At 40.0% G+C, this 27,583-nt stretch overlaps 1 protein-coding gene and 1 pseudogene across 2 annotated transcripts in view; one reads left to right on the top strand and one right to left on the bottom strand.

Annotated features, from left to right (window-relative positions):
• Positions 1 to 27,583, bottom strand: part of Aldh1a2 (aldehyde dehydrogenase 1 family member A2) — an 81,872-nt gene that overhangs the window by 48,279 nt on the left and 6,010 nt on the right. The gene's annotated exons all lie outside the window — the stretch shown is intronic.
• LOC118587215 lies at positions 761 to 1,175 on the top strand (annotated as a pseudogene).

Raw genomic sequence — 27,583 nt, 5'->3', positions numbered from 1 at the left:
TTTTGTTTTCCAGAGCTGAGGACCGAACCCAGGGCCTTGCACTTGCTAGGCAAGTGCTCTACCACTGAGCTAAATCCCCAACCCCCCACTAGGTGTTTTTAATGTTAAATCCCAGTGGCTTGTTTCTGGTCTTGTTCCTGAAACCTTCTAGTAGCTCTTACTGCTCTTAGGAAGCTTCATGTTTGGTGTGAGCAGAGTCCTAGAGAGTCTACAACAATTATTTCATCTATAGACAAAGGCAGTCTCTCTGCGTAGGACTCTCACCTCGGTCCTGTGTGATGGGTCATCTTCATAGTCAACAATTGATCTGTTCATCCTATGAAAAGTGAGAAATCTGTTTCAACCTCCCACCTTGGAGTGAATTTGTTAGTGTCGGCCTTAGTTCCATTATCTTTATCTTTATAAATACTACATTATTTTCTTTGCTTCTTTCTTGTATCACATTGTCTCATTACTAGACCTTTTTAGTAGGTCAGTCTTGAAGTTGGATAATGCTAGCCTTCCAACTTTGTCCTCTTTGAATAGTTAACTACCCTGGGTCTTTTGCCTTTCCATATCCGCCTTTGAATCTACAAAATAATTTACTAGAACTTTTGTCATTTTATTGAATCTACAGATCAAGTTGAGAAGAATTGTCATTTTAATTCACCAAGTCTTCCTGTCCATGGACTGTCCCTTCCTTTGTTCAGATCTCTTGTGATTTACTTTGGCTAAACTGTAGCTTATAAAGAATATATTCTAGCTCTCTGACCAGGCGGCCCCGGCGGTGAGCAGCTGAGCCATGGCCAAGATTAAGGCTCGGGACCTGCGCGGCAAGAAGGAGGAGGAGCTGCTAAAACAACTGGACTCTCTGAAGGTTGAGCTGTCCAGCTTCGCGTCGCCAAGGTGACAGGCTGCGCCGCGTCCAAGCTCTCCAAGATACGAGTCGTCCGCAAATCCATTACCCGTGTTCTCACCGTCCTTAACCAGACTCAAAAAGAAAACCTCAGAAAATTCTACAAGGGCAAGAAGTACAAGCCTCTGGACCTGCGACCCAAGAGGACTAGAGCCATGCGCCGCCGGCTCACCAAGCATGAAGAGAAGCTGAAGACCAAGAAGCAGCAGCGCAAGGCGAGGCTGTACCCACTGCGCAAGTACGCGGTCAAGGCCTGATGGGGAGCAATGAAGTGCGAGACCGGCAAAAAAAAAAAAAAAAAGAATATATTCTAATAAAGATATTGAAGACAGTCTCTCTCACCCTCCCTCAGTGGTAGTGTGTGTGTGTGTGTGTGTGTGTGTGTGTGTGTGTGTTCTGTTTTGGTTTTTTTGTTGTTGTTGTTTTGTTTTTTGAGACAGGGTTTCTCTGTGTAGCTTTGCGCCTTTCCTGGAACTCGCTTTGGAGACCAGGCTGGTCTCGAACTCACAGAGATCCGCCTGACTCTGCCTCCCGAGTGGTGGGATTAAAGGTATGCGCCACCGCCATCCGGCTACTGAGTGTTTTTAATGTTAAGTCCCAGTGGCTTGTCTCTGGTATGAAGGTTGTTCCTGCAGCCTTCTAGTAGCTCTTACTGCTCTTAGGAAGTGACACGTTTGGTGTGAGCAGAGTCTTAGAGAGTCTACAACAATTATTTCATCTATAGACAAAGGCAGTCTCATCTCTTCCTTCCCAGTCCTTACGATTTCTTTTTCTTAGCCACTGACTAACCAGGAATTCATTACTTATTAGAGATGATGACACAGTAGGGGACATCTTGTCCTTTTCCAGTGTTAAGAATGAAAGTAACTGGATTTTCACCATTAAATATACTGATGGTTCTACATTTTATAGAAATATTCCTTATTAAGTTGAAGACATTCTTTTTCTGCTCCTGATTTGTTAAGAGGTATTTTGTCTTGAGTAGGTGTTAAGATTTTGCCAAATGTTTTTCTCTGTAAAGAAATGATGATACAACTTATTTTCTTTATCAGTTCATTGATGAGATGGATTACATTAATCATACTTTCAACAGCCTTGTATACTTGAAATATGGTCAAGAATCACACTGGTGTCTAATTATTCTTATATGCTGTTGGATTAAATTTGCTAATATTTTATTGAACGTTTTGCAACTATGCTCATGAGAATCTGCTTTATAAGTTCTCTTTTCTTATAAAGTCTTTATATAGTTTTGGTATTTGGGTAATGATAGCCCCATAAAATAAATTAATGTTCCTCTCATTATACTTTATGGAATAGAATGTGAAGAATTTATATGTTTGATACAAGTCACCAGTGGTAACATCTGGATTTGATGCTTTTAAGTTTATTAATTACCAGCTCAATTTCTTGAATACAATTAGGCTTATTTAATTTATTTGTCCTTGTTTAAATTTTGGCTGAATGTGTGTTTAAAAGAATTTGTTCATTTCACTTAAATTATCAAATTTGTGGGTCCATGGTTGTTCATAATACTTCTAAATTATCTTTTCACTGTCCATGGGAACAGCAGCAATGCCACATTTTCATTCCTAATATAGTAGTTTGGATTCTATCATTTTAGCTAGCTAGGCTAGCTGTTTGGTACTCTTATTTATTTATTTATTTTTGAGGAAATAGCCTGTGATTTTATCATTTTTTAAAAATTTTTAGTTCATTTCTGCTATCAATTTTAAAAAGTTATTTTCTTCTGTTCATTCTAGACTCAGAGTTCTTCATTCTGTTTCTCTAAAACAGAATCTTAGATATTTTAATGTATGCCTTCAATATTATTTGATGTTTTATTTTTATTTAGTTCAAAATACTTTCAATTTCCCTTGAGATTGTTTTCATTGGCACTGGTGTAGGTTAGAAGTATGCTGTTTAACCGCCAAGTTGAGGGGGGGGGTGGAATTATCCAGCTATCTTCCTGTTCTAGTTCAATCCCCCTGTGGTCTGAAAGTATATTTGTCTTATTTCTACTGTTTGGAATTTGTTAAATGGTATCTACAGTCCTGGATGTGGTCCATCTTGCTGGCTGTCCTCTGAGCATCCTACTGTGCTAAGGCGCTGTGTGTGTGTGTGTGTGTGTGTGTGTGTGTGTGTGTGTGTGTGTTTATTTTACTGTTTAAGAACTAGCACCAGCATTTGCCACTATAGAAAACCTAGTTTTTGTATTTCCCTTTAGTTCTCTATTCATTTTCAGAGCATTTTTCTTTTATTAAAAGTAACAGCTGTATGAAAATCAGTTCTTAGTATTTGTCTTCCATACTGTAATATTTCATATTACAATGTACAATAAAGTGGAGGTTGGAGAATGCCTTTAGAAATGACATGATTATTCATGTAGAAACTCCTAAGAAATCTAAAAAAAGAAGATTATAAATTTATCAAAGAAGATCAGTATATGATCAGCATACTATGAAAAACTCACTGGAAACTGAATCTTAAATATATATACCTGTAATGTGCGCATGTCCAGGATCTAGTTGCATTGTGACAGAGAGAATCTTAAAAAACATCATTTCCCTTCATTGATGAAATAAAAATCTGTGTAACTCTTTCCAGCAGCAACTACTAACCTCTTAAAATACAGGAATGTAAAACTGCTTGCTTAAAGAACCATCTAAAAGAGAAGAGCTATGGATCGTGCTTGCAAGCAATAGCTCCTAGGATGAGGGACCTCCACAACTCTCTCTAACATCCTTCCTTCTCTGTGAAATACAATGACAAGACATAAATAGCAGAATTTGGAACTAAATGGGGGGAAATATTTAAGCAGAAAACTTATTTTAGAGGAAAAGAAAAACCTGTGCAATATGTATTAAAGGGCTATTTTAAACCTGAAATTGTTCGTAAGTACTACTGAAAACTCACAGAGGATGTGTCCTCTGGGACTTATAATAATATTTCACAGACTAGATTACTTTCAGGAAAGTTAAATGATGTAAGGCAGTCTGTGATTTAGTGCCAAGATGGACAGCAGAGATAAGAATTGCAAATGTTCTCTACAGAGAAGGGAGGAATCGGCGTGACAGTGTGGCTGAAACGTTAGAAGAATCCTCCAGGAAACAAGGACTAATGAGGAGGATGACCTGGGGTAGGGCAGGGAAGGTGGAAGGCAGAAACTCTACCCTAATAAAATGATTCTGCTGGCCTGGCAGTCCTTCTCTTTGACTGCAGTCCCTTTCTGGGGACCATCCGATATCCCGGATTACATGTGACAGAGAAGAAAGACAGGTGAGTTTAGACCCCCTCCTCCCCATTGCCAAGACCTGGCCATACAGAGAACTCCCAGGACTGAGCCTTCTCTGGCTCCTTAACACCCACCCCTACCTCCACATCATCCTCAGAGTGAGAAGTGAACATTCAGGGAAGCCAGGCCCAGGATTCATGGAAATCCATAAAAATAATAGTGAGTAAATCCAAAAACACATAAAAAGCAGCCAGAGAAAGTAGGAAGCCAGGCCAAAAGAGAAATAACTTTCAGTGTTATCAACTAATCCCCACATTTACAAAGAACAAAGATAAAATGGCCAAAAAAATGTCATGGGAGTAAAAAGAAGTTTCCAATGACACATAAAGTCACTAAAATAGGCTAGAAAATCATTTTTAAAGTATAGTTCTGTTAAAAGTGTAAGAGGCCCTAAGCAATTGCAGAGATTTGATGTAAATAAATGGAGAGGAAATTAATGGGTTAAAGATGAAGAAACGGAGGGAAGGAGGAGGCCCATCAGGGTCATAAATGACTAGAGAAGACGTTCAAAGACAGAGGTGAGAGGACAGAGGGAAAGAGGGAGCGAGAAGACAAAGAGAACACTTCACCTCCCAAGAGAACTCACAACGGAAGTACCGGCATTCTTTCTTGTTCCGGCTTACTAACTAGCCTTTTCTTTTCTTAATGTGAAAATATGCCAGAAAAAGCAAGACCATTCAGCAAACAGAAAGCCTGGAACGTGAAAACAAGCAAACAAAAGGTGACAGCCATATATACTGATTATGCTATGAGAACTCTTCATTCGCTGTAGGCTGGAGTCACGCTCCTGGCTAGGGCAGCCTTTGCATTTGCTACTACTCTCCATAGTGGAGGAGGACCTGCAGGAGTGTGCTGATGCTTGGGGTAGTCTTATACTGACATTCACAAGTCTGCCCTTGGTCCAGCAGAGTCTGAGAAGCCATGCAAAGAAACAGAAAAGTAAAGAGAGGAGTCAGACCCTGGAGGTGAGGAGTCTTAGGATGCATGCAGGCAATGTGCCCAAAGGGTGGGGGTCAACGGGGCTCAGGATATGCTTTCTTCTTTATAATACCTAACAAATCTCTATTTGCATTGATATCAATGCCTTCCTGTCTGTGTTTGCTTGTTGTCTGTTAACCTCAGAATTTCCCTATATGGCTTCTCCTTTCTTTTTTCTTTTCCAAACATCTGAACAGAGCCTAACTCAGGAGGCTGTGCCTCTTAGACACGGGCTTCCATGGTCTCTTTTTATTAGCACCCTCCTGCCCTCCCTCCTTCTCTTTGTTTCTTATCTCTCTCACCAATATTTGTTGAGTGTCTACGCTCTTCTAGACACTGGTCGCTGGGTCTCCTAGATTTGTTTTCCTTCTTCTCTAGGCCAAGTGCATTATGTCTCTCAGTCTAAACACATCTGTCTATCTCGGGCATATGATCCCATCAGTAAGAGGACCAAAGAGGGTCCTGACTCACCATTCCAACAGACAAAGACCAGGGCTTCCATATCCATATCACATCATATGCAAATAATTTTTAAGAGGAAATAAATGACTCCTGAGACCAAATCACTTGTAGAAAGCAGGCTTGGCTAAAACAACCCTAATTATGTACAATCTACTGTCCCATAATTCCTAACTATGCTACTGGCATCTGTTTTAGCAAAAATAGTAAGAAAGAGTCAAGTGGGTGGCTTTGATAGAAGCATGTTGAATGATAGCATCTGGGACTCTGTTGGAACAACATGGCATCGCAGCCAAGCACACACCAGTGTCAGTTGTGACACCGTCCCAAACTGGAAGAAACTAGACTTGCTGTCCGTGTTGCAGGAGAAGGCAATGGGAACTGCTACTGGTCCTGGTTAATGTTCATTTCTTCCTGTTCCACTTTCTATAAACAAGGTAATGCCTATACAAGCTCATTACTGTAAACTGAGCACATTTAAATTGGTAGTAAAACCAGAGTATTTACTCTAGTGCGTGTATAAAGTGCCTCGTCCAAGGTTTTGGAAATGTTTCAAGTTTTGAAACCAAGCAGCTGGCAGCTTTACAAGGCAAACCTTCCACTGAAATCCCTCACTCTGGAAAGTCTTTTGGTGTCCCGTGTCAGGTAGTACCATTCAGCAGACATTCATCTCCTCCCGCCCCTTGGATTCTTTCGCCATAAATTTGCATTCACAGGACTCTTATAACTCTTCCAGCACTACGGGCTCCAATGGCTGTTGATTAAATGTATGTATCCTGTGCATTCAATCTGACTTTCATTATGGTCACTTCGTAAAACCGCCATGGGCCGGACAAGCGATGACACATAGCAAGAACCTGGAATCCCTGCAAAGGCTCAGATGAGTTTTTTCCCCCTCGCTCTCTCTCCCTCTTTATTAATAGTGACCATTTTGTGGTCTAGCTCTAAATCAGCCAACGTATTTGACAGCGAATGTTCCTATCTATGGATTATATATAACCCGTCCTAAACACCAGATGAAAAAGGGATAACCCCAAGAAAGGAAGGGCTTGCTTCCATGTAAATCATGTTACAAATTGGACAACACCCAGAGAGTTCATTGTTCGCCCTCAATTGTGAAGGCCATTCCCATTTACTATTCCCCTGGAATGGATGTTAATTAAGGCCGACTGAGACCATAAATCACCCTGAGAGTTTTACAATGTAATTCAGCATTAAGCATATGTATTTAAATAAAAAGTAACTTATTAACCACTAGTGCTTTTCCAGAAGTTGCTGAGGCCATTTCTTTATAATAGAGGCATGTCACTTTTCATTTTTGTGGAAAGAAAATGAAAGAAGTATTATCTTCTTAAAAAGGCAATGGATAGTTAAGGGGTTCATGACACTGTTCATTAGGAAGAAGGGAGGGAAGCGGGAAAACAAAAAGGTTAGAGGGGACAGTTGGCACCTATTTCTTACCCACTTTATCATTACTTCTTCATTTGGCCTCAAGCATTTACTATGCATCTCCTCTGCATTAGGCATCATGTGGGGCACTAGGTAAGACTAGGCCTGCTCTTAACATTAAGTGTTCAGTGCTGTGGCTGGCGAGACCAGCCCAGCTGTTGCTTTAGTCATGCAATGTCTAGTAATACTTAGTTTTCATTGAGTATCCCCTATGCATCTGGGCACATACTTACAAAATGACATATCTCTGTGTGTGTTCATGTATGTGGGTATATGTGTATGCACAAGTGTCTATGTGAATGTGGACGCCAGAGGGCTCCTCCTCACGAATGCTCTACATGTTTTGGAATCAGGGTCTTTTTTTTTTTTTTTTTCCAGAGCTGAGGACCGAACCCAGGGCCTTGAGCTTGCTAGGCAAGCGCTCTACCACTGAACTAAATCCCCAACCCCAGAATCAGGGCCTTTTACTATACTAGAGCTCACCAAGATGGGATGGCTGGCTGGCCAGCAAGCTCCAGGGATCCACCTGTTCCAGCATCTCCAGTGCTGGGAGTACCAGTTCACATCACCATGCTTAGCTTTATTTTATATGGGTTCTGGAGAGCAAACTCACACCCCTACGCTTGCAAATCAAGTACTTTATTGGCTGAACTATTTCCCCAACCCCAACCAAAGTGATATGTTTTATATTCGAATTGTATATAATAATATCAGAGAGGTAATTTGTGTACTTCACAGAAATCAGACCACAGCAACCACACCTGCCTGACCGAAGGCAACAGGCCACTCTTCTCAAGACAGGATTTGGGTTTCATCAAAGAAAACCCATCTCTCTGAGCACACACTTTTAGAGGCAGGGTTTCGAAGGCTTATGTTCTTCAAGAACTGTGCTAAGAATCTAGATGCATGCTTCTGATGACACTTTGCAGAGTAAGAAAACCTGCAGAGAGACAAATGATAATCTAGAAAAGTACTTTGTTTTAACCCAAAGTACATGGATAATAGAAATCCAGAAAAATAATCCAGAACAGCCAGTAAAATTAGTTACCCACAATGTACTGAGAACTTTCACTATTTCATTTAATATATAAAACAAATCTGTGATGTAGGCACTATTTTACTTCCCCATAGAATACACTATGGTTGTGTTACAAGCTCACACTCATGCCACAGATAATTCACATAGCAAAAACTTGAATGTATGTCTACTGAACAAAGCTCTTTACATTCTACTCAGCATTCCTGGGTTTCCTCCTTTTCTTTGCCAAGCTGACAGCTTAAAAAGATTATGTTCTGTCCAGCCAAAGGCAGTAGAAGAAATAATATAAGTAGGGAATTCACTGTAAAGTCAAATGTGAAAACTGGTTATCAAGGGAATAATGAAACCTAATATTTGCACACATATGTGGTCCGGTTCTAGACACTTCAGACAGGTTGACAGTTTAATGCTCAGGACTGCCACGTGAAATGGGTTCTTACTGTTCTACAGATGAGGAAGCTGAGGCTCAGGATTACAAAGGACCTGCAAGCAGCCAGGAATGCAATAGATCTGGAGTCTAAAAATTCAGCAACCAGCCACCTTCTCTCAGTGTGACTGTGGTACTGGAAACAGGGCAGTACCCAGTGCAGCCTCTGCCATGGTACGTAATCTGTGAGTGGCATTTGTACTGCCCTAAGCAAGTCAACCTCTGTGTTTCTTTCTCTCTGATCTGCCTTAGCCAATCCTTCCAGGCCTCACTCATTCCTAACCCAGAGCAATGATGTAGAATACCACCATTTCACTATGAACTCCAAAGCATCCTATTTTCTATCAAATACATGTCCATACTTAAGTACAGCTAGGAATGGGTGCCTCTGGGAAGAAGCAGCAATTGTGCTAATTGCAGATGTGCTAATGCCCTAAATTCTGCAGCTCCTCCCTAATTCTGTAGCTCCTCCCTAAATTCACTCAACTGCTACTACAAAACAACATGAATCAGGTGGCTTACAAATACCAAAGGATCAGTTCTCACAGTTCTGACAGCTAGATTAAGGTTCAGTCTCTAGTGAGGACTCACGTTCTGGATCATAGATGACATCTTTCCCCTTTGGACTCTCATCATAGAATAGATGGGCTAGGTCTCTTTTGTAAAGACACAGTCCACTCATGGGGAACTCTTGTCTAATCATTTTCCAGAGATTTCACCTTTAATACTATTGTCTTGGTATAAGGATTGCAACATTAAAAAAAAAAAAAAAAACTGGGGAGAGATATAGACATTCAAACAATACAGCACTCTCAGGCTTCCCAAATTCCATGTTAAAACTACAGCAATTCTTAAACAAAATACAAGCCTCTATAAGCCCAGGGTATTTTAACATGCTGTTCCCTTTCTTTACTTGCTAAAATATTAAAATAATGGTGATCTTTCAAAACACAGTTCAAATACAATCTCTAGGAAAAGATTTCCCAAGTTCCTCAGCCATCTGCTACCTACCTGTAATATTTTCCTGTGATACTTCTATCGATGTTCCTACTATTCTATTTGCTCCTTAAGGACAACTATGGCCTCCTTATTTTCATAGCAGAAAAAAGCAGATCTGAAAGCAGACCTGTGGCCTTAGTAGTTGCTCAATAAATATTTGCTCTGTGTTGATGCTGCATAAGTAGCAAGAACTTCTTTCAGTAGAAACTAGACTAATAAGTACTTCAAATTCAAGGTTCCTAGAATCCCAGAGACATTTCCACCTCATCTTTGAGACAAGTTGTCCCTTAATCAACACTGAACACCATTTCACTTACATTGCTTATTTTCTCCTTCTACCTTGCCTAAATCCAAACTCCTATTTTATGGCACACTATAAACTATTATTGGTCTGTATGGTTCTTGTCTAAACCAAGACAAACAGTTTTTAACCAGAATATGATTTTAAATCGATCCTGTGACCACCAAAACAATGTAATTAGTGTTCTAAAAACAATGCCGGTATCTTGTTAAGGCCCTTAGGAACAAAAGTGATTTGTGGGCTCTCTCGGGTGATACACAGCCTGGAAGGCCAGTGAGAACTGCATTTTCCACAGCTGACCCCCCACCAAGTGTGTAGTGCAGTCAGTCTCCAGTTGAGTTGCAACAGACTGTGTCTTAAGACTTCATTTATAAGGAGATATTACTTTAAAAGCATATTTTTTTATAGCATTGGGAGTTGAGGAAGAGGAGGAGGAGAAGCAGAAAGAACAGGAGATGCTAAATGCCTGGCAAGTGACTCTGCTTTCCCAGCTTTCAGTGTCTTCCTAAGAGGCTCAGTTTGGTAACCAAAGAAAGGTATCTGTGAATCCTCCCCACCCCTTGACAGACACTTCCCAGGTGAGGTTCTGGTTAAGTTTTGAAATTACACTTTAGGGATTTACTATCAACTAACCGGGGAACATAACTGGTGATCAAACCTGTTGTCATTCCCACTGGCCTTGGCATTCCCATTCTCCTTACATCTGAGGTCCCAAAGAGCAAATGCAACCACCAGTGGGCGCTTGCCAAGGTGGCTTATCCGAAGCTGTGATAAGGCACAATGTTCTATTCCCTATGTGTGCTTCCAGCTTTCACAGCCGTTCAGACAGCAGCTGCTGAATTCGTCTCCTGCTTGCTGTATTCACAAGTAGCTTGTGCCATTTCCCCGCTCTATCTAGGTTTTAACATGTAATGGGTGACTACAGAGACATCATAGAATATTATGAAATTTAGGTAGAAGAGTCCTAAAACATAAGCCAGCTGAGACCCTGTCCCATACTTTCCCCAGGAAAACGGCCTTTAGTTTCCGGTGTGTAACCATCTGTATGGCAAGCTAGTACTCTGACAGCCAAGCCTACTAAAGCTCTATTTTAATATCCACTGATGAATGTCTTTGTCTGGTTTAAATATTAACAGAGGCTAGGTTTGGCTAGGAAAAGACAATCACAGGGCTGGAAGGGGCTTTAGGCAACCTACACATATATACAAGCACATCAAATCCAATCATTTGCCCATGGCTGTGTACTCCTTGTATGGCAGAAGCCAGAACCACCATGTCTCAATTCCCATACCAGTGCTTTTCCTCCAGTTCATTCTTGCTGATGTCCACTTAGAAGCAGGCTGGATAGGCAGTAAGGTCCAGTCCTCTTTGCTTCTTCCACAAGGTTTGTTAGAAACCTTGATATGTTCTCTTGGAAATTATTCAACACCAGCAATTTTATTCACATCTAAGCACCTTTTTCTTCCAGCACAACCAGTACAGAGAGACAGCAATTTCACATTGCCTTTTTAAAGGCACAATGTGTCAGGGAAACCTTGGCTTACCTCGGGAAATGTGACATAATTTTAAAATGAGGTTCTGGGACATTTCCACCAGTGTCCCCAGGTGTAGGAGAACTGCTGCCAGGAAACAGAGAGCAGCCAGCCTATGACGAGCCTCTGCTAGGAAATGCTTTTTCTGGGCTTCCGAAAGAATGGTTGTGTGCTCTTAAAACCACGACCCTCTGCACAGGAGCTAGAGGGGAGATTTCCAAAGCAATCTTGTTCTGATGACTTGGTCCAGAAGGGCTGGCTTGGGACAAGCAGAAGAAAAGGGAATGGCCAGCCTTGAGTTGCCCACATCTGAGTGGGTGAGTACCTTTCCCACTCCCTTCCTCTGCAGAACCTGGGCATCCAAAGCTGAGCAAGAGAAATGCATCGATTGCCCAAGTGTTTATGAACCAGTCACAGCTGTTTGGCAACAGTTTCCCTTCCTGGTCAAGGGAATGAAAATAAAAATTCACATTGGCACTTTACTAGAGCATCTGAAAAACTCTGTACTGAATTGTACCGAAGTAAAATTCCCCTCTGTAAATATTTTACAGCATCCTAGATGCTCAGCACCTGGGAAGGAAATGGCACATAAAATACTTTCCTCTCAGAAATACTACCTTCCCAGAGGTATGCTTTCAGTAAGGACAATCAATGCACCATGGTGATGGCTTTCTGCCCATCAGAAGTGCCTGTTTCCAGATCACAGAGGAATAGACAACTCATAGTCTCCGGGAGAGATGCTCAGATATGCAAGTGGAGAATATGGCTGTGCTACCAGGCTAGGAAGACACACCGTAAATAAGTGTGTGTTAAAGTCAAGTCAAGGCCATCATGCTGTTCTATACAATTTTATCTCCTAAGAGACTACTGGAGTGAGAAGTTAGGAAGATGCCTCATACAGTAAAATGGCTGCTGCATAAGCATGAGGAGCTGAGTTGGGATCCCAAGCACTCATGTAAAAGCCAGAGGCACAATGGGTGTGTAACCTCAGTATGGGTGTAGGTAGGGCAGAGGCAGGTGGATGTTTGGAACACACTGGTCGGTCGGTGCAGTCAGTCTGTGAGCTCCAGGTTCACTAAGAGACTGTCTGAAAAACCAGAGTGCTGAGTAACTGAGGAAGACATCCCAAGTGTCCCTCCATACATGAGCACATGTACACACACACTCACACACACACACACACACACACACACACACACACACACATCATTTGTTCTCCCCCCACCCTGAGGTAATTGTGGAGTTGCTTTACTTATTCATGCTTGGTAACTGTTAGGAGAGTTGTATCTACATATGTAAAACAAAGTAAAGTAGGAAATTCTCCAAGGACTGAAGTGAATACCTTTGCAAATATTTTCCCCCCATTTTCTTATAGAACACCCTAGGAAGGGAGTACCAGAGCTGAAGTCTCCATATAACTATCAGTCTGCCTGTCCCCACAAATCCCGGAGCAAGTCAGCAAGTTACCTCTTTAAACTTTGCTTCTTCTTGCATAAAAAGGGGAAGGAAGACCTATCTGCCTTACAAAGCTGGTATGGCATTAATGAGATACAGCAAGCTTAAAATGAAAGGGTCCCCTCTCTAAGTTCATTGATGAAAGGTCTCTGAGCTTCATTTCATTTCTCCTACATCCTAAGATAGCAAACAAAGTGAGAAAATACCCCAAAGATACAGTAAACCATGTTCCTGGGGGAGGGGGAGCAGAATAAGGTATTCAGATGGGCTATCAACATGACAGATTGTCCTAATGATGGCATTACCTTGGTTTATAACCTCATCAGTTACTGGGAAGAATACCCACCAGTGTGCTTTAGCCATGCATGCTGCCTCACTTAACCAGTTCTGGAGCAGCTCTGGAGGGTGAATCAGGCTTAGCACCCTTTGCAGCTTACGGCACAGTTGCCATGACTACAGTATAGACAGAGGTGGTCAAGTTTTTTCTAACTGGGAAATCTGAACTCTGAGGAATTCTCCAAATAGTAGGTATGGATAGGGTTTAGGTGGAAATTATTTCCTACCCTCAATCAGTCCCTGACACAAGCTGCTGTGTTATATTTCAGTAATAGAAAGCTTTGCTGTCTTTATAGTAAATGCTTTAAATTATGTACATTAAACCCTGCAGTATGCAGTGCTGCGGGGAGTTAAATATTACTTAATTTGCCACAGAAGTGCATTGAACCATCACTGGAGAGTACCAGTTAGTGAATCAGTAGGCAGATCTATCCGCTGGTACACATAGATAGGTTCACCACTTTCTAGTTAAAGACACCACACAGTTGTTTGAGGGAGGACTTACCGCACATAGACATCTCCCCTTGCAGGTCGACCAGCTGTTTCAGTGGACTGGAGTTTTGGGGTTTTTTTGTTTGTTTGTTTGTTGTTTGTTTGTTTTTTGTATGTGGAGCTGAGGATCGAACCTAGGGCCTTGTGCTTGCTAGGCAAGCGCTCTACCACTGAGCTAAATCCCCAACCCCAAGACTGGAGTTTTATGAACAAGAGACAAGCCCTGGTGGCCATCACAGTACAGTGCTCTGTGAAGCTAGCACCCTTAGGGCATTACAAAGGCAGCAAAAGTCTTTTTGAACTTTTAGAGAAAGTATCTCAGCTTACTTTACAGACAGCTAAGAGTCTAAAAATACACAGTGAAAAGATAGTTGATAGTGAAGCCGAGATCTCTGATAGTGAAGATCAAACCTCCTCTTGAAATATCTACCTACACAATTGGAACAGAAGGAGGCCTTCCACTCTACACTTTGCTTCGTGCTAAAACATCTGGCCAAGAAGTGAGAAGTGTTAAAACATGCTCTCTTCTCCCCCCCCCCCCATGGCATCTTATAGAAAGAAACACCTAGGTGACGGATGGCATTTTTCACTTTAAAGTCTATGTTTGGGTATAACGGAGGCATGGCCTTTGTTCAATAAATGTGATCTTTTACTGACAAAAACGTGTGTGGTTTTTTTTTTTAAAACAAGCTTGCTTTGCTATGACCTAATTCATCGATTCTAATTCAAAATCAATTAAAATTTTTAAATAATGGACCCAACAGTGTGTGACCTAAATGCTACTTATGCTCTGTCCTAAATCAAAAGGCAGAAAAGAGACTTGGCTTTCCAGAAGAATGCAACTAGACCCTTAAAAGTATTTGAGACACAAAAACAAGGTCGAAAGAAATTAAAAACCAAAGGAAATAGTTTAAGACAATTCTTTTTCTGAGCTGATTGTAAGTTTGTACTTTAAATCAAGCATTGAATGCCTAACATATGACACCACAGGCATGGCTGACCTAAGCTGTAATAATGAAGGGAGGGAGAACAGGACACGGCAGTCTGAGATGGCCATCTCACCCCCAGGTCTCTCTGAAAGTGAAAGGCCACTGATAAAAGCAGAGACGAATGGAGAGTCACCAGACCTATCCCCCTGAGGACAGTTCATGTAGGCCTGCCTGAGGTGGACAAAGCTCGCTCCAAATTAGCCGGGGAAGCAGTTAGACATTCCTGGCCTCTGTCAGGGCTATCTCAAGTCATTCACAAAAAAAGGGTCGTAGGAAGTTCCTGAAAGGCTGTGGTCCAGGTCAGTACAGACCTAGTGTTCCCTTGGAGCATAATCCCAAGCACTATAAAAGGCATTCCTACATCAGTTGTGACCATCCAGCTCTCCCAACTTCTTTCAGGCATAGATTATGTCTTACACTTGGTTTGGTCCCGTGGAGGCCTTTCGAGTATTTTTTAGAATCTCAATCTCCTACCTCCTTCCTCTCTGTCTCTCTCCCAGTGTGTCTGTCTCTCCCCCTCTCTTGAACACAGACACAGACACAGACACAGGCACAGACACACACACACACACACACACACACACACACACACACACACACTCCCTCCATGCTTCCCATAGTTCCTCAATGGGTCAAATTTTCCCACATGCATAAGAATTACTAGAGAGCATAACTTAGGCAAGTCATGTAAGCATTCTAGGGCTCAGTTTTCTCATACACAATGTAAGACGAAAACACTTTGCCAAGAAGTAATACTGATTGAATAAGGTACTGAATCACAGAAAAGCCTGGCCCAGTGTGCACTGAGATGTTTTACTAATTTTGATTCAAGATGTAAACAATCAATTCAAGGGGCTGAAGAACTGGCTCAGTAGTTAAGAGCATTTGTTTCTCTTTCAGAGGATCTGAATTCTGTTTCTAGCATCCATAAGGCAGCTAACTCGTTACCCTGTAACTCCAGTTCTAGGGGATCTGACACCCTCTTCTGGCCTCTGAGGGTACTAGGCATGCATATGGTATACATACATACATACATGCAGGCAAAAAAAAAAAAACCCATTATACCCATAAAATAAAAATAAATCTTTCTTAAACATGATCAATTCAAAGTAACCAGTGAATGTTCTAATCACCCATATTCTCTGTATTTGTTTATTCATTCATTCATTCATTCATTTATTTACTTCTCATTGTTACTTGAGGATCTGTTGCCAAACCCTCAGAGAGAGAACTGGAGAGATAGAAGAGGCAGTCCCACATATGAACTGAGCTCCCCAGATGTCCTTCCCATGAAGGCAGGCTAAGAAAGGTGCTTCAAACAGTCCTGGCCCGGAAAGGGACTGATCAGTGGCCTGGGAAATGGGCTTTGAGAAGAAAAGCTTGTAGAAAAGGCTGCACTGTCCACTGGCAGTCCTGAGTAAGCCCAATGTAACATGACTTCTTTTTGTCTTCTGCCTGGAAACAAATGTTCTTTGCCTATCTTCCCTGGGTTTAATTAGTCTTCTGTCTTTCTCAGGATTGACCGTTCATTTGCAAATAGAGGACATCAGAAAGACTGGTGGGTGTGGGTGTTGGAGTGGAAAGAGGTTGGAGTGTTTATTTTCAAAGCCACAGGGGTCCCCATTTGAAAAGCACCCAGCTTATCTCAATGTTTTTGTTTGTATGATTTTGAATTGGAAGGTTGAAGCAATTCATTTAGGAGATTAAGCTGTCTTTACAATGGATCTGTTGGCCTATCCAACAGTATTGCTAGGGTTAAGAGAAAAAGTCTTTCCAGGGTACTCAGTGGTGCTAGTACAATTAGAAAGGATTCTTTGAATCTTTCTTCATTTCAATGCCAATTACATTTGCATAAACGGGTGTCTATTTGCTGTTCACAAGTGAGAATCATATGCCTGCTGTCCAACACTTTAGGGTAGCCAGTTTCAACAAGATACAAGATGCCCAGTTAAATGGGAATTTAGTAAGAAGCGAAAAATGAGTAAAAATTCAGTCTAAGTACATTCCAAATCACTGAGAAATCCTTCCACCAGAGTTACTTAATGACCCCAATTCAAATTTTTCTAGATATGGTTTATCCAGCAAAGTTAATCAGATTTTTGGGCCACTGTACGTGTTTCGAGAGTGACAAACAGAGCAGATATCATTTCATTATTGCCCTTAAAACAACTTTCGGTAGAGTTGGAGTGTTTCGTCAGACAGAACAACCCTGATGTATGAATAAAGTGACATCGTAGAAATCAAGTGAGTTTTGACTCTCAGGATAAACCTTATTCTAGCCATGAAAGCCTGGCCACTTATGGGAACTGTTCTCAACATAGAGAAGCTTAAGGCCAAAGAGGCAAATGCACCTTCAGTTGAATGAGAAATTAATTTACAAGTTTACACGTGAATAGTACTTTTCACTTAGGTTGCAAAGTGAACGTTCTATGCTAGAAGGGCTGAATATCTTAAGACTGAAAAGGTCTTTTGAACCAATAAATAAAGGGATTCTCATTTCCTCATGACAATAAATAAAAAGCAATCATTTTCATATACTGTTGGTATAAAGAGAGGAATTCGTGGATTTTTGCCTGAAAATAAAATAATTTCCAACATAATTATGTCTATGTTATACTTAAATGATTCTTTTTTCCTCTCTCTTTGGCTTTACCAAATGTGCAAAAGGGTCTATGAAATGCCTCCTCCGACCTCAGAAATTAGATTGTAATATTCTTTACAAGGATTCATTCCAAACATCCTTGACTTAAAAGGATGATGAACTAATAAATGTCAGGCCTCACAGTTTATAGATTCTACTTGTTGCCTTAAATTCCCATCTAATGCTTAGGAAGACTTAAAATTGTTGAGATCTCAACACTCCTTCATTCATTCCTTCCTTCCTTCATTCATTCATTCACTCCTTTCTTTTCCCATTCCCCTTCCCTTTTTTTAAAAGGTATCTTCCAAAGAGAAGGAAGACAAGGAAAATGAGAGAAGAAAGGGAGAGAGGGAGGGAGGAGGAAGGAAAGAAACTATCAAATGTTTATTTTGTCAAGAAATCTCTACTTACAATTTAAATGCTAAAAAAAATTATTAGTGTACTTGATTGTGAAATAAACCCCATGTCGGCTATCAGTCTTTCTAAGAAATACCACTGAAAGTGCCTCTTGACATGGAATTCCTCTTCAGAAAAACGAGTCATAACTACATGATGGTCCTAGATGAGAAGCTGCTGGAATGTCAGCTTCACTCCCAGCGGCCCCATCTGGCCTGAGCACTCTCCCTGACATGATAAATCACTGACAAGGTCCTTACCTTCTCGCGTTTGATCTCAGCTCAGCAAGATGTGGTTTTGATGTGAAGAACTCCAGAACTCTTAGGTCAGAGACAAATCGCAGTGGCACTGACCTGCCAAGTGCTAAGTCTCTATTAGACTGTGTGAAAAGCGGTGAGCTTCTGACAAGGTTTCTCACCTCAGAGTTTCGGGGCTCTCTGTGGCTTTCAGGAACTGAGCTGGGCAGAAAGGCTGCCGAAACAGTTTTCAGAAGGGGCTGCAAACCTTCCCTGGCTGCAGCCACTGCTCTTCTCTCTAGTGCTGTAACTCTAGCCAACGAGAAACACAGGATTTCTGTTGGGCATATTTTTATAGAGGTCTCTTTTGTATGTAGCAAAATATTGTCTTTTGATAAACTAAAGAAACAAACAAGCAACAGCAAAAAACCATGAGAATCTCAAACTGATTCTTACTCAATGAACTTTTACTGCATTGCAAACCACTCATGTATAGAAGGAGAATCATTAACAGAGGGTTTTGTGGGCCACTCTTTGGTAATTACCACTATATCTTTGGGAAAGTATTCTTAACAAAAGCATCCCAAAATTGGCCCCAGAAAGACAATTAAGTGTGAACAAGTTCAGTATTGTCCTTCCTGTTCTCTTAACCCCAGGTTCTGGGTCTTGGAGCGTGGAGAGTTGTAAAGCATTGGGACAGGAGGGAAAAACAGCCCTTCTAGTTCTTTAGAGAAGTACATAAATAAATCTGCATCTCATTCTATCCCCTGTATTTTATAAGTAATAAAATGGTGTCTCGGAAATTGTCATCCAGTGCCATAAAGCATCTTCCTATTCCCAGGACCAAATGTACTGGGACACTCAACAAGAAATCAAATGACTTTGCTTATTTGTTAGTTGAATAAATAGGTTACATGATGAATCACTAAATGCACACACATTAGAGACACATCACAATCCTTGAGTGTCCCGTGTACTGCCTTGTTCACTCTTGTATGTGTACCCTCAGTGAGAGGCTCCATTCCAAGGGTCTGGTCAAGCAGATGGGGCTAGAAGAGTTTCCCATCTTGAGATGCATATGTTTTCTTGAGAAGAAATACATAAAAGATGGTTATTTCAAAATGATAGCCTAACACTCACTTCCTGGTTGACATTTTACCAATTAGTGACCCCACAAATGAGTGAAGCAACTTTATTTTCTATTGTGTGCTCAATGATTCATTCATTCAAATACCAAAAAAATTGGGGGGGTGGTGGTAATACAATGTATCAAAGCAACCATGACATGTGCTCTTATGAGTATCAGTTTTCTCCTATGGAGTGTTACTAGATATATAAACCACACTCAACATCGGATCCCATGACAAGAATCAGAGGGCCAACACAAAATTTACTCCATGTTTTGGGGGCACTTTGTGCTTTGTTTTGGTATTTTTTGTCTTACTGGTTCTTGTCTTTTCTTTTTTTAGTTTGCTTTGATTTTTATTTTCTTTCTTTCTTTCTTTTTAGAGAAAGAACATAAACTTGGATAGGTAGCGAGGATCTGGGAGGAGTTGGGAGAGGGGAAAGAATATTTTGTGTGGAAAAAAAACATTTTAAATTAAAAAAAAAAACAATTAATTTCAAAACAAAAAAGCTCAAGTCCAGAAAGAAAACTAGTGTAAGCATTAAGCAATAATTATACTCCTTGGTGTAATATCATCAAGCATATACATCATTTAATAGTAGTAAGAGATGAATATTAGAATTAAATCTCAAATATTACCTTTTGGGAGGCTTCTTGTAAGAGATTTGGTATGCTTAGAAGCTATGTGTAGTTTTTACTAAAAAAATGACAGCAGAAACTCCCAAAGTTGAAAAGCTAAAATTGGTATTAAAGTTTAGTTGACTGAAATGATAACAAATAAGGAAACAGCATGCTCCATGGCTAAAGACAGATTATTTCACAGGTCTTTCTCTTTAAGCCATTCACAATCAGAAACACAAATCAGACCCACACTATCAACTTGGAAAACTAAGTTAGTGACTTTGCAAGCTCATTAAGGGCAAAACATTTATTTCTCTTGCCCGTATGTGTGTAGAGACAGCTTCAGTAAATTCTGAGCAATGCTCTCCCCGCTTAAAGCAGATCATCAAGGGTCCCCAAATCCCTGTTCTGTGCATTTCTTTTCTAAGCCTTCTCCTTTTCTCTGTTGGAACTCCTGGTAATGACACCCGAATGTGGGCAAGCCTCATTAGTCTCCCTGTTGTTTACAAGACAGGATTTCTGCTCAGTGTGCCGAACACAATGACACACATCACTAAATGGCTGAAACTACCACCCAGGTTCTAAGCTGAGAAAAATTCCATGCAGTGCAAATACCTATCAGCATAGAGGAACACGGAAGAGCAATTACTGCCAACACATGTAGTCCTTTAAGAGTACACCAATAAATACCCGTTTGCAAAGGTTAATTTAATGCAACCCAGGCTGTTATCTGGAAGAGTATATGTCACCAATTCAATCCATTAAGTAATTACTAAATTCTCAAGAGGGCTCATAGAAGTCAAATGTGGCTAGTCCAGGTTCACTGCTTCTGGTTTCCCTGAACACCATTTAGGCCAACAGCTGGAAGAGAGAGCCACAAAGGTTGCCCAGCCCAATCAGCTATTTATGAAAACAGGTAAATGAGTCTATCCAGGGTTGCCCATCACCAAGGTCTGTTCTGAGAGAAACTCCTTGACACACAGAGGAGTCTCGAGTGAATAAGAATAAAAGGAGGTGAAAAGAGTGAGTAGGGGTAGACCTGTGGAGACGTGAAGACAAATGTAATACTCTAAGATCCCACCAAAGGATACAACTAACAAACAGTATTTCTTTGCATAGGATTTTTTAGTAATTTCCAATGAAAATGCAGTCATGCCCCCAGTGACCTCCTCCTTCTACCACTGACTCTATTAAAAAGCTTTGGATACTGCTTGGATTGCTCTGTTCTGTGTTCATGCTCAGGTTCATGCAGTAACCATGGAACCTGACGGGAATCAGCTCTCCTAGCCAGCCATTATACAAAATCATTGGCTCAGGGAGTGGGGGTGTTGTCAAAAAAGGAATGCAAAATACATGTGAGCATTCAACAGCCTCACAGCACATATCCTCATTGCCAAGGAAATCATCATAACCATAACAAAGAAGAGCACCTTTTAAATTAAAAAGAAGCAGGTGAACAGGTGTTGTTCAGGGCAGTGTGTGAGTCCCCAGCCTGTGAAAATCCCAAACACCCTCTGTCTTTACCATCACCTGCAGAATCACACCTACCCAGGTGGTTCATACCTAGTATGTCAAATTGTCTCAGTTTACTCCCTTGGTCTTTTCTTTTTAACCATTCCAATTGTTGCTACTGGTGGCTACAGAAAACACTGATCAACTGGAAGTTTGGTATTTGTAGTCTAAGAGCTGGGTTTGAAATGTACTGTTAAAAGTCAGTTGAACTAACGGTCCAAATTGTATTGCTTTCTTAGAGTTCTTGTGCATTTCTTGCTGTTACCAACAGCGAAGAAGAGGACAGCATACTGGCATTGTTACCTACTATAGCTGATGAGCCATGAAAAAGGCATTTAATTGAAATATTCTCGATATTCTCACTTGGAAAAGGGAGAGATTACTATAATACTCATATAATAGGATTACCATAAGAATTAAATACACTCATAGGTACAGCAGTGCCCATTTAGCAGCTATTAATAATAAATTATTTATTAATAATAAATTATACAGCAGGCATTCATTCAGCAAACATTTTTAAAGCATCCTCACTGCTACACATGGAGCTCAATGCTTTTGATAAATCCTGATATGTAAGAGTTTGCAATTTAGTAATAGAATTACACAGAAAAAAGTATAATCTCTAACACAAAAGTTGTACAATTTCAAAGAAATACAAATAAGCAATATGGGCACATAGACAATACAAGTTCATTATTGAAAAATAAATCATGCAGCCAACTTTGTTAGGTGTTATATGGCACTACATCCAGAGGGACTGGACTCTGTGTCATGGGCAGAGAATCTGAAACCATAGGCACAGCTGCATGAATTGTATCACCTGCAGAATCCAAACACAGAGGTAAATGTGTAATACCAGCTTTGGCTTTTAAAATGAGTTAAAGTATATTAAAATGGAAAGTACTATGATTTATTTTCAACTCTGATGGTAAGACATAATTCAAATTTTCTAAATGGGCAGGATAAAACACTGTTCCAAATTAGTTGGGGTTTTTTTTTTGTTTGTTTGATTATTTTTGAGGTTTTACTTATTTTTATTTTACGTACATGAGTGTTCGTCTGAATACCACACACATGAGTGCCCAAGCAGGCTAGAAGAAGGTATCAGATTTCCTGGGACTATAGTTACAGATGGTTGTGAGCTGCCATGTGGGTGCTGGGAATTGAACTCATGCCCTCTGAAAGAGCAACTAGTATTCTTAATCACAGAACCATCCCTCTGGCCCCTGAATTAGTTTTTTTGTTTTTTAAAAAAGAACTCTGAACTAGACATTATTTTTCAAATTGTCACCTATACATGCTTTCTCCATAACCTATAAATAAGCAGCTTATAATTAAGGACTGTTTACTTACCTTTCAAAAATGAGTGGTGTGTGTGTGTGTGTGTGTGTGTGTGTGTGTGTGTGTGTGTGTGCGCGCTCACAGAAGAGAGAGACAAAGTGAGAGACAGAAAAAGCAAGCCAGTCCTGTAGAGGGAGTCAACACTAATTGACATTTAAGCACTGACAGTTACAGGCAATGTCAGACCATGAGAAGAATTAAGGCTTGAAATGAAGGGGCTGTAATAATCCTTAGCTCAGTGTTTTACAATAAGTTCACTTAGAAGTAGGTTAGAGAAACCAGTGTTATTAAAATTACCCATCAACTTCTTACAGTCTCCCATAATAGAGAAGACCAGGCTTGGAGACCACACATGACTTCCTAATTATATTACAAGATTACACAGAACAGAATTAAAAGACAAAACAAAATAATGTACCCATTAATATATCTAACTTTCCATATACTACATCATTTGTTCTTCATATTTATGTGCCCTTGCACATAAACATATATCAATTCCAAGGAGATTAAGACACAAATATAAAAATCAAAATTTTTAATTTAATAAAAACAAAACTTTCATAACAATATAAAACACTTAAAATTATAATGTATTCCTTAGTCAAGATACAAAATTTCTTCATTTGAATTTAGAACTTTATGACAAAAAAGATAAATGACAGAGAAAGAATATAGTCAGCAAGAAAATATTTGCATATTATATATCTGACAAAGGATTGCAATCCTGAATATGAAAAAGTACTATAAAACACTAACACATATACATAGAAAACGAGTAAAAAAAAAAAAAAACCCTAGCCAGTTTACATAGAAGACAAGCCAAATGGCATGTGAGTATATAAGAAGCTTCATCTCACAAGAAATCAAGAAACTGCCAATTAAAAGAGTCCTGAGATGATACTCCAGCCTTACAGGATTGCCAAGTCTGGCAAGTATCAGAACCCAAGTACAGGCGAGGATATAGAGCAGTGAGGACTCTGGTGGGCAGATGTCTGACAGCTAGTGAAGATGGAAACTTACGTAATCACACTGGACACAAACCTGGCATTCCGAGCTGAACTGAATGAGCATACAGTCATGAGCCAGCAAATCTCCTGTATACATGTTCTAGGAGCTCTGGCATCGGTTAGATAAGGAGACATGGTGAAGACTGCTCGCCATGTTTATAGCAAAATATTGAAAATATTTTAAATGTCAATAGTTGAATAAATTAAAATTTAGGATATAGACACAGTATGAAACAATATATAATTATGACAATGAATAAGTTTACAGGTCTACCTGACAACACAGGTGAACCTTGAAAACACGATGCAAAGCAAAGCAAAATATATCACAAGATATATACAGCACGATGCCACATATAAAAAATACTGTATCGTGTTTTAAAACAACGCCATACTGTTTATGGATACGTCTATGTGTAGATAAGATAAAGATTAATGCCTCTGAGGAAAACAGGGATGGAAGGAGTTGGCAGTAGGGTCTCAGTGCAACTCTTTAAGACTCAGTAATTACGGAAGGTCTCCAACTTGTGATGGCTTCACTTTAAACTTTCCTTTTTATGTGTAAAAGCAATCCGCATTCAGCAGAAACTGCACTGCAAATGTTGCTCTTTTCCCAGGCAGGGAAGATGTCAAACGATACCTTCAGGTGACTATGGATGGCAGCAGCAGCTCTAGAAGCCACATGTTGGAGTACACAACCCTTTGTCTACAGCACACTGCTGCTACGCTATGATGTCAGATAGGTCAGGCATGTTAAATGAATTTCCTATTAGAGCAGCTTCAACTTGAGATAGGGAAGAAATTGCCTATGTTGTGAACTGTTACCATATTCATATACACACACACTTGTGTTACCAGCTATACTTTTCTATATAATTGACTCCTCTTGGATATATCTAACACTACACTGACTGTTCAGCCAAGCCTTATTTTTGACACCTCAAGCACTTGACTCAGTTTTATCCTGTGATCATGCATGAAAGTCACTAATGTGCATCCTTACTCAGCAGCTGAGTGGGAATTCTCTTCAGGTTTTTCCTGGTGATGACCACATCTATGTATCATTTTGTTTAACTACCAATGTTTTGTACAAAAGATAAACTAATAAACAAATAAGCAACTTTAGGTAAGCAAAAGGATAACTCTGGCTACAGTTACAAATAAAATGGGCCCTAGGCAATAAAATTGGATAGCTTACTCTGGAGCTAGAAAGATGGCTCGGCAGTTAAGAGCATGTTTTCTTGCAGAGGACTTGGGTTCAATTTTCATCGGCAACAACCATGCATAACTCTAATTCTAGAGAATTCTACCACCCTCATTTGACCTTCCTGGGCACTAGACATGCACATGGTACACAACCATACATCCAAGCAAAACATTTACACACATAAAATAAGCAAATCTAAACAAACAAGCAAAAACAAAAATGAATAGCCTCTCCACTAAGTGACATTGTTAGAGTAGACATCAGACTCTAAAGTGCAGATGAGACAGAATTGCTCAGTTCAGGTTTGGTTGAGAATGAAACCAAAGTTTCATATTTGATTCCTAATCTCCCCTCAACAAAGGACTTGGTGAGGAAGTCCAAACTTTACACCTATGGAAAGAAGACCTCCAGTTGTCCCCATAAATCCACACAGGCATTTCCTAACATCATTTCCCAGTCAAAACCTTGTCATTGCGTCTTCTCACCCTGACCTTTTCCATCAGCAGACCCAGTCTATGGTATAAGCTGGAGAAAAAGAAAACAAAGTTGTTTTTGTCTATTAGTGAGCTTGCCAAATTCATATTATCTTACCAGACTTACTTCCTGGAGGTAGTTCTATTTTAGAAAGGGACTCATGACCTGTAATACTTGGTCTTGGTTTAACCTTCAGGAAATCTTAGAAATCGATGAAGCAAAGTGCTTGAAGTCTCAGACTGGAAATAAACAGACTTAGGCTGGATGAATGAAAATTATGGTTACATATATAAATATAATCTTTTAACTATTTTGAAATGCTTTCTCATCTTTAATAATCAGTATCAGAAAGGATTTTCATACTCATGTTCACCGAAATTCTTATAAATAAGAGGAAAATGCTTGCTGTTTCATCTGGATAATCAACTGTATCTTTCTGAGGATCTAGGGAGGGAAACCATTTGTACTTTGGTTCTCTAAAAGTCAGAGAGTGAACAGGTAAGGAGGCTGAACAGATAACAGCAAAAGGTACCAGCGCCCAACTGCTGTAACAGGAAGGCTCCTTTCTAGAATAAAAATGAGAATGTATACCCCAGGCTATTCTAATTTTTGACCACACTTCAAGGAGGGCAATGAACTCCCAGGCATAGTCCCAGGGAAGCAAGCATAAAAGGCCCAGCAGAAGCTAGGGTGCTGCAACCACCCAATTATTATTATTCCGACAGGAATTTCCAAAGCCTGAAAATATTTTCAGATCATATGATACATACTTGATGTAAATACATTAGTAAGAGTTAAGATTCTAGTAGTTTGCTGGTAGAGAGCTCGCCTACTAGGAATGTTAATACTTTAAAGGGAAACAGTTGAAATATAATTCAATATTAAAACAAGACAAGTAATAAATACCAGAGATAAGAAATCCCCAACTTGGAAACTTTAGTATATTTGAAAGGTTACACTGAGTTGTAGTTGAAAGTTTTCTCTGGTCTCATCCAGCCCCGGGGTCCTGCAGCCACTTATAAAATAATCACTCAGAGGTTTAATATTATTTACAAACTGTATGGCCTATGGCAAGCCTCTTGCTAACTAGCTCCTATATCTTAAATTAACCCATTTCTATTAATCTATGTTTTGCCACATATTCCATGGCTTTACCTGCATCTCATTACATGTTGCTCCTAAGATGGCAGTCCGGTGTGTTGTTGTCGACCTCCCCCCCTTCTGCCTTTCTTCTTCCTGTCTCTCTCTTGGATTTCCTGCCTGGCTGTAATCTGACTTGCCATATGCCAGAGCAGCTTCTTTCTTAACCAATCATATCAACACATTTTCGCAGTGTACAGAAAGACATCCCCCCAGCATAGAGTAGTGTTTTGAGAATGTCTGAAAGGCAATTAAAACTTAGCCAAGATGACAAAACAGCATTAGATTTGTGTTTGATAAGAAATGAAGGGTCTCAAATGACCTGTCACCATAAGTCAAGAAATTAAAAAGAGGCTAAGAAGGCTGTCAATTAGTCACTGGCAGATGTTTTTAGTTTCTGAAAGGTGACTGTCCTCCACTCCCAAATTTAGTCATTATCTTGGATAGTCAAAGCCAATGAAAGTTTCTTCAGTTTCAGGTTACATAAATCAAAGACACTTTTCCATTGCCAAAAGATAACTGCCTCCTGAGACCTGGCTACATCTTTGCTCAAACTATTTTAAAAGTATTCATAACTTGGCATTTAGGTTCAGCCAATTGAGCATATTGCATGCAGCATGTTAATATCAAATCTTGGCTCACATATCAGATAAGAATTTGTTACTGAAACACTAGCTGGGAAATCGATTTAGTGACTTTTTGATAAATATGACCATGGTGAAGAAACATCCAGGGAGACTCTCTTAGTAAAAATATATTGCAAATATATAAGGATTCAATTCTGTTCTTTCTTAAAATTGGCAACCTTCAGTTTGGAACTACAAATATAATTATGACCCAAATGAAATCATTATGTCTGAAAAAACACACAGAATTTGCACTGGCTTATTGTCAGGATATGTACTTTCCTGTTTAGTCCTGATAGAGCCCTGAGAAGCAGGTACTGCTATTTCAGTTTTGATCAGTGTAGAAATTGAAACTCGGTAAAGAAACTCCTTGAGAGAAGACACTACACATACTCTTGACTACTGGTACTATACTTGACACCACATACTCAATATATGTTAGCTGGCCATGCAGTCAATACAGGCATGCCTTACCAAGAGTTGATCAAAGGCCTATTTTAACTCAAAGCCTTTCTTTTTCGATGTCAAGGACTTGTAAACTTTTTCCAAAAATGTGGGCCATATGGTCTCTGCTATAAGGACTCAACTCTGACACTGTAAGTCC

The sequence above is a fragment of the Onychomys torridus genome, chromosome 7 (genome assembly GCF_903995425.1).
Source record: "Onychomys torridus chromosome 7, mOncTor1.1, whole genome shotgun sequence".
Lineage (NCBI taxonomy): Eukaryota > Metazoa > Chordata > Mammalia > Rodentia > Cricetidae > Onychomys > Onychomys torridus.
This window is presented reverse-complemented; position numbering and strand designations above follow the sequence as displayed.